At 42.9% G+C, this 13400-nt stretch overlaps 1 long non-coding RNA gene across 1 annotated transcript in view; it reads right to left on the bottom strand.

Annotated features, from left to right (window-relative positions):
• LOC104992722 overlaps positions 1-13400 on the bottom strand; it is a 65453-nt gene that overhangs the window by 50803 nt on the left and 1250 nt on the right. The window lies entirely within an intron of this gene.

Below are 13400 nucleotides of genomic sequence, written 5' to 3'. Positions count from 1 at the left end.
CTTACTCCTTGGAAGGAAAGTTATGACCAACCTAGACAGCACATTCAAAAGCAGAGACATTACTTTGCTAACAAAGGTCCATCTAGTCAAGGCTATGGTTTTTCCAGTGGTCACGTATGGATGTGAGAGTTGGACTGTGAAGAAAGCTGAGCGCCGAAGAATTGATGCTTTTGAACTGTGGTGTTGGAGAAGACTCTTGAGAGTCACTTGGACTGCAAGGAGATCCAACCAGTCCATTCTAAAGGAGATCAGTCCTGGGTGTTCTTTGGAAGGACTGATGTGGAAGCTGAAACTCCAATACTCTGGCCACCTGATGCGAAGAGCTGACTCATTTGAAAAGATCCTGATGCTGGGAGGAATTGGGGGCAGGAGGAGAAGGGGAGGACAGAGGATGAAACGGTTGGATGGCATCACTGACTCGATGGACGTTGGGTTGGGTGGACTCTGGGAGTTGGTGACGGACAGGGAGGCCTGGTGTGTTGCGGTTCATGGGGTCGCAAAGAGTCGGACTCGACTGAGTGACTGAACTGAACTGAACTGTGGAATTAAAATCCCAGGATAACACTAGAAGACCTAAGTGGTATTAAGAGCTTGGAGAAGAAGTGTGGGTGGAGAGGTGAGTCATAAATAGTGGTTTGTAAGCCTTCTAAGGACAGTCAACCCCCTGGAACAGAACAAAGGCTCCACACACTTGTTCCAGCCCCTATTTCTTATTAACTCCCACAAGCCATTTTCTTTAGCACTGCAGGAACCTGACATTAGTTTGCTCAAATTGTAAACGATTTATTTTATGAATGCTGAATCACAGGATCGTGGTTCACGGAAATAATCTTCACATATAAGAATCCCTGCTCTCTCCCGAAATACTTCTTTTCTTGCCTTCCTCGTGTGTGTGTGTGTGTGTGTGTGTATGTGTGTGTGTGTGTAGGGGGTGTATGTGTGTTGATTGGAGTATCTGTTCTAGATACCAGCATCATCTTTAAAGCACACATTTTCAGAAAGCTTCAGGTCAAAAACTTAAATTCAAGTCCAAAGCTGGCCAGAACCTTAAATATCATTCCTGCTTTTCTTGGCACTTTACAATTTTGTTGGCACATATCTGAGAAAAATAATGAAATACCATTTATTAAACACTTTGGTTATAATGGGCCTTTTATACACTTTTGCTTGTGTGTTATTATGTACCTGTTTTACATTAAATCAAGCTGGAGTATTTAACATATTTACCAAACATAAACATGATGTAAGACAATACTGTAATTTCTATAACATTTTATTACCTCAAATATTTCCTCTATTAATTAGGGATTTAGCTATATGTATATGTCTATATAAAGAGATATATCTAAGAGCATATGCTTTAGAAAACAATTTTTACCACATACTGATTAGTCTTAAGAAATTGTAAGGGTGTGGGCATGAATCTTACTTATTACTATCATCCTGATCTCATATTTTTAAAAGATTAAAGAAAAAGGAATCCTTTTTCTATATTTTGGATGTGTTTTATAATTCTCTTTTTAAAATACTTCTCAAAGTTCTCACCCTGCTACCCTTATTGGTAGAATGTATGCTGACTAGGGTGAAGGATGGGCAGTGGGGGAGTCTGAGGAGGGACCCTACATTTGCTGCCCACAGCTGCGGGGCCACAACTAAGCTTGTGCCCCACAAGCAGAGAGCAGTCCCCATTCACCGAAACTTGGTAAGGCCCGCACACAGCAGTGAAGAGCCAGCACAGCCAGAAAACACCTCGGCCTCTGTGTTAGTTAAGAATAGCTTTAGCTAAACTTCAAGGTGGGAAGAGAAGACTGTTCTGTGTCTAGATATGAGACAGTTTGGGGCAGATGGTAGGACAATGAGCTGCGCCTCTAAGAGCAAAATATGTAAAGCAGCTTGTTTTTACACCTGAACTTCCTTATTGCATAGCTGGGCTCTTCAAAGGAGACATTGTGACCGAGAGCCAAGTTTACTTAAAGGTACAGTCTCTTCCTGCTAAGGTCAGGTTCTTCTCAAAAACATCGGGACATTCCATTCTGGGGTAAAGAGGGAAAGGTGGCTCCTTCACTTTCCCTGAAATAGAATAATACCAAGTATCATTGCTCTGCAATATCGTCTCAGGCATCACTTCTCAAATGGAATGTGGCATGGGACCTAACTCTTGCAGAGTTGCTCACGTGTGCAGCTGTGCATGGCATAAACATCTCCAGAGCAAACCTTCGGGTGGCCAAAAAGAGTTAGTCTTCAGGCACCTCAGAGGAACACACCTCACTCAGATTTCATGAAGCATCACCAGAGTTAGAATCCTACGCTCTTTTCCTCATCCAACTCCTTGAATAAGGTCCAAGCAGGGTCCCTCCAATTCTTTGGAGATTCCTAGTTCAAGGTCAATGGCCGATTTTGGAGAGGAGGGCAGGGTCAGACTCAGGTAAAACGTGAGGTTTACTGATGATTTATTTAGAGTGAGAGTTGAAAGAAGAAAGTGAACGAACGTGTTGGTCACCCTGTTGTGTTCGACTCTTTGTGACCCCATGGACTATAGCCCGCCAGGCTCTTTTGTCCATGGAATTCTCCAGGTAAGGATACTGGACTGGGTGGCCATGCCCTTCTCCAGGGGATGTTCTCCAGCCAAGGGTGGAACCCAGGTCTCCTCCTTTGCGGATGGATTCTCTACCGTCTGAGTCATGAGGGCAGCCCAGAGTAAAGGTTGGCAAAACTGTAACCTGCAGATCAAATTCAGTCACAGCCTGGGCTAGGAACTGTGTATACCTTTTTAAAAGGTGGCGGGGAGGGTGCGGGGGGAGAAGGGGGAGAGACAAAGAACATGACCCACAAAGCCTAAGGGCTAGATAGTTACTATCTTGCCCTTTACAGTAAGTTTGGTCCCCAGCTTCCCAGCCTGCCAGGGCCCTTTCTCTGCCCTCACTCCTCTGTAACTCATCTCTGATGCCTCAGGAGGAGGAAGTCCCACCCCAGCCCTCAGCTCCAGGTGTATTTACTCAGTAGAGCTAATCCTCCCACCCAAAGGCAAACCCATTGACCTGGCTGCCTTTCCCCAGCTGGATGGAGGACTGCAGTCCTTTCCTCCCCTCCTTTCTTCCTGCCCCCTTCCCCGACTCCACCTCGTGCTATGCCCTGGAGCTGCCCCTCCTCAGGCTGTGGGTGCCCCAGTTCTCAATGCCTGTGGGCAAGGGCTCCTGCCAGCCAGGAGCTTCTGGAGACTGAGGGTCTTGTGCCTTCCCTGTAAGAGCTGTGGAGATGTCTGCTCCTGAGACTTCCTCTCTCAGGCCTCCCAGGACCTCCAGGTGTGGCTTGTGACCCAGAATGCTCTCTGGCAGCTGCAGTTCTCTCCCACCCCAACCCCTGTGTGGAGTCGTGGTTAAGGACATGAACTCATCTGCCTAAAAGAAAATCCAGTGCTGACATTTACTAGCTAGGGAACCTCAGGCAAGTCCCTGAATCAGCCAGTGATTCGGTTTCCTCATCTTTGGACAGGGGATAATAATAGCTCCTCATTCATCCAGCTGGGCTTCCCAGGGTGAGCAGTGATAGAGAAGCTTCCTTTCAATGGAGGAGACACAAGAGATGCAGGTTCGATCCCTGGATCAGGAGGGTGCCCTGGAGGAGGAAATGGCAACCCACTTCAGTATTCTTGCCTGGGAAATTTCATAGACAGAGGAGCCTGGTGAGCTATAGTCTATGGGGTCACAAACGGTAGAACAGGGCTGATCATGCACACACACACACACACACACACACACACACACACACATTCATCCAGGTATGGCCAGGATTAAATGTTAATCTGCATAAAATGGTTTTGAACAAGAAACCTAACACATGGTAAGTACTCAATAACATGCTCGCTCTCACTACTGTTTGATGTTTTGAGGTTAAGCTGTGTCTCAGGCTGGTCTTGGCCCAGGTCTCCACTTCCTCTGGCTATTGCTTGAAGTGACTTCTGTTCTCAAAGTTAATATTGCTGCCCCTAGGGGGATAGGCAAGATGAAGAAACATGTGAGATGTGTCTAAGAAGCTTCCCATCTCTCTTATTCTTTATACCTTTTATTACACAGAATAATAATGACTAAAAATACTTTGCTTTTGAAAGGAGGCTGTGATCCGCTTTCACAAACATTATTTAATTAGATGCATGCGTCAGCCCTGTGAAGTAGCTGGCACGTGGTAGCACCGATAGATGTTGACTGAGTGATGGAGATAGGCTGTGAGGCTGCCAGTTGGCAGGATGATGTTGTGTGGCCAGAACTGGCTGAGAAATGTTTTGAATCCTGACTCTGGAACAATGCTGTTCATGTCCTCCCTTTTTATTAATGAGGAAGCTGAGCTGGTTGATGCTTTGTCTAAGATTACACACAACTTAAGTGGAGCTGCAATCTAGAACTCAGTTCCTCTGACCCTTCACCTAGCCCTGTGGTGGTTATTCCTATCACTAAATGTGTCTAAAATCAAGTGCATTTTATTTGACTCAACAATAACCTGGTTCTGGCATTCACAGTCTTCCCTTTGTGTTGCTCAAGGAAGATCACAACATCAAAAGCTGAAGGATGGGGGCATCTGTGCCTCAGGAGGCATTCTTTGAGTCTTTGCAAAGGACAGTGACTTTCAAGCCTGCGGGAAGGAAATGAGTGAGCACAAGGTACTCAGGGACTTCCCCTCTCTCTTTGGAGGGGACTTGCCACAGGACACACAGTTTCTCTTGCCTTTTTCCCCTGGGAGAGCAGTTTCCCCTGTGGGGAAGAGCTGCAACTGTTGAATTTTATCTATGGCAGGGTGGGATAAGTTTAGGGGAAAAGAAGTATTGCGTGTGCTCAGTCATGTCCAAATCTTTGTGACCCCACAGACTGTAGCCCAAGCTCCTCTGTCCTTGGGATTCTACAACCAAGAATACTGGAGGGGGTTGCCATTTCCTCCTCCAGGGGATCTTCCTGACCCAGGGATCAAACCCATGTCTCCTGCATCAACTGCATTTGCAGGTGGATTCTTTACCACTGAGCCACCTGGGAAGCCCTAAGAAAGTATTAGGAAGTCCATTTAGTTGTATATCTAAGCTAGAATCTCCAAAAAGTAAACAAATAAAAGATCAAGAATTAAAGGTATTTTACCAAGTTGAACACAATTTACCAGATATGTTTCACAGAATGCTAGCCTGGCAAGACTTTGAAAGATATGTCTTTAAAAACGGGGTTCAGTGGGTTTATAAGATTTTCACACTGCAAAATTTCTCAGTCTTTAATATGTTAACGAACATGGCAAACATCTAGAAGATATTTTAACATGTGAGATTTCCCAAACTTTTAAAATGTTGACCCTTTTATTCACTATACCACATGCGATGTGTCCACAATGAATGGAACACAGTTTGAGAAATCTTTAAATGAGGGCATTTGGCATATTCTTATAAAGTGAAGGCTGCTCTCTTTCCATTAGCTATATTGAAGATGTGTGTGTGTGTGTATGTGTGTGTATGTTCAGAACTGCAGAGCCAGTCACAGACATGAGAGAGTGCACAGTTAACTTCTTTAAGAATTGTAGTCTCATCAGAGATGAAAAACAATAAAATTCAGAATGAAATAGTTCATAAATTGGTTGAATTCAGCTAGGTTTGTCAGCAGTCTAGCAGTGCTTTGTGCTTTGTGTTCAGTTGCTCAGTCGTGTCCAACTCTTTGTGATCCCATGGACTGTAGCCTGCCAGGCTCTTCCGCCCTTGGGATTTCCCAGACAAGAATATAGGAGTGGGTTGCCATTTCCTCTTCCAGGGGATCTTCCTGACCCAGGATTGAACTTGTGTCTCTTAAGTCTTCTGCGTTGGCAGTCGGGTTCTTTACCACTAGCCCCAATCTAGCAGTAGGGGCACAAATACAAATAACTTGGAAGAAATAGATGCAGGCAGAATCTGTGAACAGGAACGGCAGCAAGACCACTAGCCATTTGCAGGCGATAATTTGTTATTCACATTGACTGGCATTAAGGAGGATTCAGTATGTTTTATCAGCTATGAGAAATGCTACCCTAATGTCTACATATCCAGCCAGAACCTCTTAGGACGATTAGCCACTCATCCTAACTCACCTGGACCAGTAGAATTTTTTTATTTAAAGCATGTTTGTTTTAGTCCCAGTAAAGCATCAAGTTAAACAAAGAAGTATCTCATTACTTACTTAAACTTTTCAAGTCTACGAAAGTAAATTTTTTATTCTATGCTTAGAAATAATTTGTGCATATTTGTGTTTGGTCTTATAAACATTTATGTTTAAGATAATTTGACATTTTAGAATGCTTAACAGGTTATCTTCGAGATGCCAATTTAAACTATCTCCATAAGCTCTGTCATTGTTTTAGATTTGTGATTTCTAATGAAAAGATATGAGTTTATTAAATCTGTATTTTTGTAATATTCAAAAGAATAAGATTCATCCTATTTTAAAATTAATTTATCATATTTATGAGCATGACTTGTGATTCTTTTGTTTGTTGAGTAATAAAGTATTTTTAAAAGATTGAATATATTAAATGTATAAATGCAGTTTAATAATTCAAAGGAATTTAATTAACTAAATTGTAAACATTCACTTAAAAGAGAGACTTAGATATGGAACTTGAAATTGAAAGCTTAAAGGAAAGCTAGGTTTTCAAATTTGTAATAAAGGAAACTGAATTACTGTATATTGCCTTCTTTGCCCGCAAAATCTGTCTTTAAGAACAGTCTACAGCTAAATTGCCATGTGGGGGCAGGGGAAGCGGTGGTGAGAGGCAGGGAGTAAGTGGCACAAAGGTCTTCCTTATGTAATCCTTCCTTCCTTGTGTAGATGGACTAATATTAACAGCTCAGAGTGCAAACGAGTGAATGCAGTTGATTGATTATAACCACTGCACTCAGTAAATAATTTTTGGAGACTCTAATCTAGAAACTGTGGGTCACATAACTGAGATTACGATGTGGTTCCTCCCTCAAGCAGTTTCTCCTTTTTTCCACTTTACATTTCTCTCTTCTCCATTCATGGAAGGACTTGCACTTTCTTGCCGTGACCTACTTGGTTTCACTCTGCGGAAGAGCAGACAGGGCTGTCAGATAGCCTCAAGTGTAAATTCTTGTTTTGCCATTTGGCACATGAACTTCCATAAGCTATTTGGTCTTGTTACTTTAGTTTCCTCATGAGTCAAACTGAGATAACAATATTATTTACCTCTCCAGGTTTTTTGAGAAAATTAAGGACAGCAAAGATAAAAGTGCTTGGTAACAAGCAACAAGCTTCAATAACTGGTAGCCATTAATATGATCTGTGGTTTCTTTTCAACAATGTCCTTGTCCAGATAGAGTGTCACCTTACATCCACCAGTGATAAAATACGTTTAGGCTTCTGAGCCCATCAACAGCAGGGGAGATATTTGGGGCCAGAGACTGTATAAGATAATAGAGAGCTCTTTATTGCCTACACTTACTCTCTAGCCAGTTGTATCCAGATCTATGATTTCAAATATCCTTACTTAACTGATGAGTCCCAACATGATGTTTTTCAGCTCTGATCCCTCCTCTGAACACTGGAGTTGGGTCTCTGGCTGCCTATTTGATGTCTTCAAGGGGATGTCTGATCAGCACATCAAACTCTAATGCAAAACTCTTGATTTTTCCCTCATAAACTTTCTCCTCTCCCAGTCTCTTCCATCTTGATAAATGGCCATTCCATTCTTCTACTTATTTGGTCTATAATCTCAGAATCATCTTTGACTCTTGTGTTTCTCTCTCATGCCACAAGTATATTTTCTGATGCTTGTTTAAAATGTACACAGAGGGCTTCCCTGGTGGCTCAGTGGTAAACAATCCACCTGTAAATATAGGACATGTGAGTTAGATCCCTGACTTGGGAAGATCCCACATGGTCAAGAGCAACTAAGTCCGTGTACCATAACTACTGAGCCTGTGTTTTAGAGCCTGGGGGCTGCAATTACTGAGCCTATGTGCTGCAACTGCTGAAGCCTGTGAGCCCTAGAGTCTGTGCTCTGCCACAAGAGAAGCCACCACAATGAGAAGCCTGCTACAATGAAGAGTAGCCCCTGCTTGCCACAACTAGAGAAAGCCCATGGAGCAGTGAAGACCCAGCACAGCCAAAAAATAAAATAAATTAAATATAAACAAAATTATTTAAAAAATTAAATAAAATGTACACAGAGAGACAACCTAGAGGGGTGGGAGGAAGGCTCAAAAGGGAGGGATATATGTATATATATACTTATAATTGATTCACGTTGTTGTACAGGAGAAACCAACACACCATTGTAAAGCAATTATCCTCCAATTAAAAATAAATAAAATGTACACAGAGTTTAGCATCTTTTAACCAGGTCTTGCCACCATCCCCCACGTGCCACCCTCTCATTGGGATTTCTACATTAGTCCCTAACCAGTTGTCCCCTTCCCACTGTTGCACAACTGCACTCGACACTACCCATAATAAAAGAGAAGTTGGATCAAGTCATTTCTCCACTCAAAACCTTCTGATAGCTTTCCATCTCATGAAAAGAAAAAGAACTTCACATCTGGTTCCTGACTCCCTCTTTGGCCACTGCTTGGCTCACTGGCATCATTTTTACCCCTAAATACAGCTTTTGCCTCTGTTCTTTTGTATTGGCTTCCCTGGTGGCTCAGAAGGTAAAGAATCTGCTTGCAGTGCAGGAGACCTGAGTTTATTCCCGGGGTTGGGAAGATCCCCTGGAGAAGGGAACAGCTACACACTCCAGTATTCTGGCCTGGAGAATTGCATGTACAGATGAGCCTGGCAGGCTACAGTCCATGGGGTCACAAAGATTTGCATGACTGAGAGACTTTTACCTTCTCACCCTCCTGTATTTGATATCCCCTCCTCCTTCTTCTGCTTTTGCCCACTCACCCCCCAATTTTGTTTCCTGCTCACAGGTCACCTTAACTGAGCAGCCTCCTCTAAAAGCCCTATCTAAACTAATATATGCTCCCAACCATCTTCCCATCTTCTTTTATTTAAGGTTGGTACCTGTCATTTACCTGACTTACTAGCACTTAGGTATGGTCATATGCCCAAGTCCTGGCCAAGTGAGTCTGAGTGGAAGTAATAAGCACAACTGCCAGGACAAGTCTTGAAAGAGCCCAGTGACTGGCATATGAATGTGATGGCAGGAGCCAGAAAGGCTGTTAGGCAACCAGTAAGAAGATATGTGTTGAGCTAGTAGAACAAACTGGGTCCTTTTTACATTACCAGTTCTATAATGCTTACATTGGAATGGCCACGTTAGAGAATAAATTTTTATCTTGTTTAAACCATTTTTTATATTGCCTTTGTTATGGAAGTCAAACTATAGCCTAATATGTGTGCCATGCTGTTACTTCAGTGGTGTCTGATTCTTTGTGACCTCATGGACTGTAACCTGTCAGGCTCCTCTGTCCATGGGATTCTCCAGGCAAGAATACTGGAGTGGGTTGCCATTCCTTCTTCAGGGATCTTCCTGACCTAGGGGTCGAACCTGCGTCTCTTATGTCTCCTGCATTGGCAGGGAGGTTCTTCACCACTAGCGCCACCTGGGAAGCGCACGTATTTTTTGAAATCTGTCCTCCCAACCCCCTCCTGACTGGACTGGATCATAAAGTCCTTGCGGGTATAGGGGCTGTGTTTGGTTTACTGTAAACAACTTCTTGAACAATGCATGGTACACTAAACATTCAATAAAAGTTTGTTGAATGAATAGCAAAACCATCAGCATAACGTGAGGCCTTGATCACTGCCCAAGGAAGCACATGGCTGGTCAGTATAAGTAAGTGATGGGTACAGCAGTATGCTCTGTGTGTGGCTGGTTTTCTATTCTGACTAATCACAAAGGCAGGATACGACCTGCTATTTCCATTATCTGAGAGGCATAAATACTTGTAAGATGGTTGTGTGTCGCTTTTGTAATTTAAATGAAGACTCCCAAGTAAAGTTCATTGTTGTAATGAAATCGGGTCACAGAGTCATGGAAAACTGACAAGGTTCACACTGATGAGGAAAGGTCACACGTCGTCTGCTAAGCACAGATGGAGAAAAGGAGCTTGTATGCTGAGATCCTGAGATGCGTGTCTGAGATGTGCATTGCTGTGGATGGCAAACCCTGAACACTGGAAGAGCCACAAAGAATTACACAAACTAGTCAGAATGAAACAGAAATATATCACAGGGTGCCAGAGAGACGCTTGAGGGTAAATGCTGCAGACACAAAGCCACTGAGTTCCCGGGTGAGTAAAAATACGAGAAAGAGTTACAGTGCCAGGATCATATTTTTGGTATCAGATGTCTTTTTCATGTTATTAAGTTTGTTTTGAATATTTTAATTACATAGATCAGCTCACGTAAACAACTTAAAACATCACGGTGGCTTTAAAAATACAGTAATGAGATCCTATAGTTCTGGGATTAAACCACCTTAATTTTAAAATGTTCTATTTCCTGAGTGATATAAGTTGTAAAGGTGTAGGCTATCTTGCCATTCCACACCCCCGGGTGTAATATTACTGAAATAAAACAAGTCAAGATTTGTTTAGTCATTTTATAACAAACATGTAACTTCTGGTAACAGTTACTGGCCCCAGGTTTCTCTTTGTTGAGAGTTAGCTAGAAAGTTCAAGAGAACTTAATAACGTGCCTCTTTGCTAGAGGAGCCTGGTAGGCTGCAGTCCACGGGGTCACGAAGAGTCAGACAGGCCTGAAGGACTTCACTCACTTTGCTTTAAAATTTCTTAGTAACAATAATTTCTCTTTTTTAGAAACATATTAACATTTATATTCAAAGCATAAGGACAGCTTTTAGATTAGGACAAAGTATTGGAAATTGGTAACAATAGTTACTTCTTTGTTGTCAAGGCTTTCTTGCCTAACTATTGCATTTTGGTGAGGCCTCTGATCTGGTATACTACATGTGTTGGAATGATTAGTGGGTGGCGGTAACAATACATGTGACCTTTGTATGGTGCCTCATTTATCTGAGTATTTCATGTTGAAGCCACAATGTTTATCATATCAGATAGGTTCTGGAATATAGAAGTCAAAGGGATTGTTGTTGTTTAGTTGCTAAATTGGGTCTACTCATGGACTGTAGCCCGCCAGGCTCCTCTGTCTATGGGATTCTCTGGGCAAGAATACTGGAGTGGGTTGCCATTTCCTCCTCCAGGGGATCTTCTGGACCCAGGGATTGAACCAGTGTCTCCTGCATTGCAGGCAGACTCCTTTATCACTGAGCCACCGGGGAAGCCCCTAAGCCTCCCTTAAAACCCCTTCACAGGGAGAACCAAGGCTTTTCCACACTGGGTGCTTTTATTTGTCCAAAGGTCACTTCAAGTCTGTCTTCAGTAAGCACAGGGGAGGAAGTTCACTTTACTGGAACAAGTTTATGGCACAGGTCCCCACCTTTGGTGACTATTTTCATGATATTCAAAGGAAGTCATTTATGCACAGAAATACTTTATAAACTTCAAGGATATAAACAAATGATTATTATTACCAATGTGATAATAACACTTTAGGAATTTCTGTTAGGAAAGATAGCAGCTTGGTGTAGGGTCTAAGAATTTCAGGCTGGAAGCCCTGGACCTTAGGGACCTGAGGCAGGGTGGGCCCTCCCTTGTGAAGGGAGGGAATGAGGTCATTTCAAGGGAAGGTAAGTCTGGGATCCCCGGTTTGGAGATGACCCTGTCAAGAAACAGTGTGAGGAGTCCTCATTCACTAGATGGGTGGTTTGATTTTCCAGTAGCTACTGCCTGAACAGGACCCACGCACGGTGGCATAATGTGAAACTTCAAGCTAGGCCGATAGATGTGTTTCACTGGGTGGCTCAGATAATGAACCCTAGTTGTACTGAGATAGCTTACTAATTGAACATAAGATTATGCTTAGTGACATTTATATGTATTTCACTACAAATATTGACAAAAAAAGTAAAATATTATATTTTCACTGCTTCTGAAAAGCGCCTTTGCAAAAGGTGCTAGTTCTGCAGTCAGTCTGAGCTTCAGAATCTTTCTGATGCAAAACCAGCTCTCTTTGTGCTGTTTCCCTGTACACTCAATACAGTGTTTTGGAAACCTGCAGTTATCTAAATTCCCATCGGATGACATTGTTTAATCTAACATTCCCTCTTTCATATATGAAAATAGCTCTAAGGACAAACCACAGAGAGGCTTTGAACACTTTCTGGTGGTTGGGAGGGAGTTTCCAATCTCACTCCCTCTCTTCTGATGGTTTTCCTACCTCCTTCCCCACCTCCCCCAGAGAACACACAAAGGTCTGGAAAGGCCTCCAGCAGCTCCTCGAACTCAACAGGGGCAAGAGCCTTTGACTTTGGCCAAAAAAGGGCACCTGTCTCATCACTGAGCTTATTAGGCCACCCAGAGTCCAGATGTGTAAAAGTTAGTTTTAATGAACTTTTTTTTGGTGTGAGAATTTAGGTCTCTGATACTGAGAGGAAACTACCATTGCTTTACAATAGTGACTACCCCAATTTCCAAATATTTAAGTACAAAAGTAGGAAAACAGAACCCCTTAACCTTTTAAAAAGGCTGCAAATTGTTATTTTACTCTGAAGACAGCAGTAACTGAAAATATCAACAAAAAAGGTTTCTTTCAGGCCAAATCTTAAAGGAGTAAGGTGCTTTTTTAATACCTTAGGCTTATACAAAGGTCCTAGAAAACCCCAAGCTCTGCTTTTTGAGGACCTTACACCGAACACATTTGTTTCAAACCTGTGAAGTGCCACCCTTTCTAAAAACAACCCGCTGCCCTCATCAATATTGTTACATGATCACTAATCTAAGTTATAATCTATAAACCGCCTTGATGAGCTACAAAAAAAAGTAGACAAAGTGAATAAACTTCTACTGTCGATGCTGCCGTAGAGGTATGTATGTTTAGCAAACATTTAGTTCATTATTTTATTTTTGTAAAACGAGAACTGATCGACAAAACCTTTCAAACAGACCCACCAGACGATAAATACCACCATATGTTTAATTCACAGTACATTTGGGCATAAACACTTCAATTACAGCTTTGTGTTTAGTATCAAAACCCTTTTCTTGTGTGCGCGTGTTTTCTCCACAGATCCGGTGCTCTGGATCATATTTTGAAAATCGCTTATTACAGATAAAGCACCTTTCCAGGTAGGCTTCTGAGAAACATATGTATTTATGCACACAAAGGTGCGAGCAGCTCTTTTCCCAAACAAATGTCCATATGATGCCTGCGCCGCGCTCTCCGCACATGCTCACCGCGTGCGTGTGGCCCGCCGGCCGCGCCGCGCTGCCCGGGTGCGCGCGGGGCCAAGCCGCCCCCGACCACGCTAGAGCCCGGCCGGCCTCCCCGGGAAAGTTAACCGGCGCCTCCCCGCCC

Source organism: Bison bison, unplaced genomic scaffold, assembly GCF_000754665.1.
Source record: "Bison bison bison isolate TAMUID 2011002044 unplaced genomic scaffold, Bison_UMD1.0 scf7180017864222, whole genome shotgun sequence".
Classification (NCBI taxonomy): domain Eukaryota; kingdom Metazoa; phylum Chordata; class Mammalia; order Artiodactyla; family Bovidae; genus Bison; species Bison bison.
This window is presented reverse-complemented; position numbering and strand designations above follow the sequence as displayed.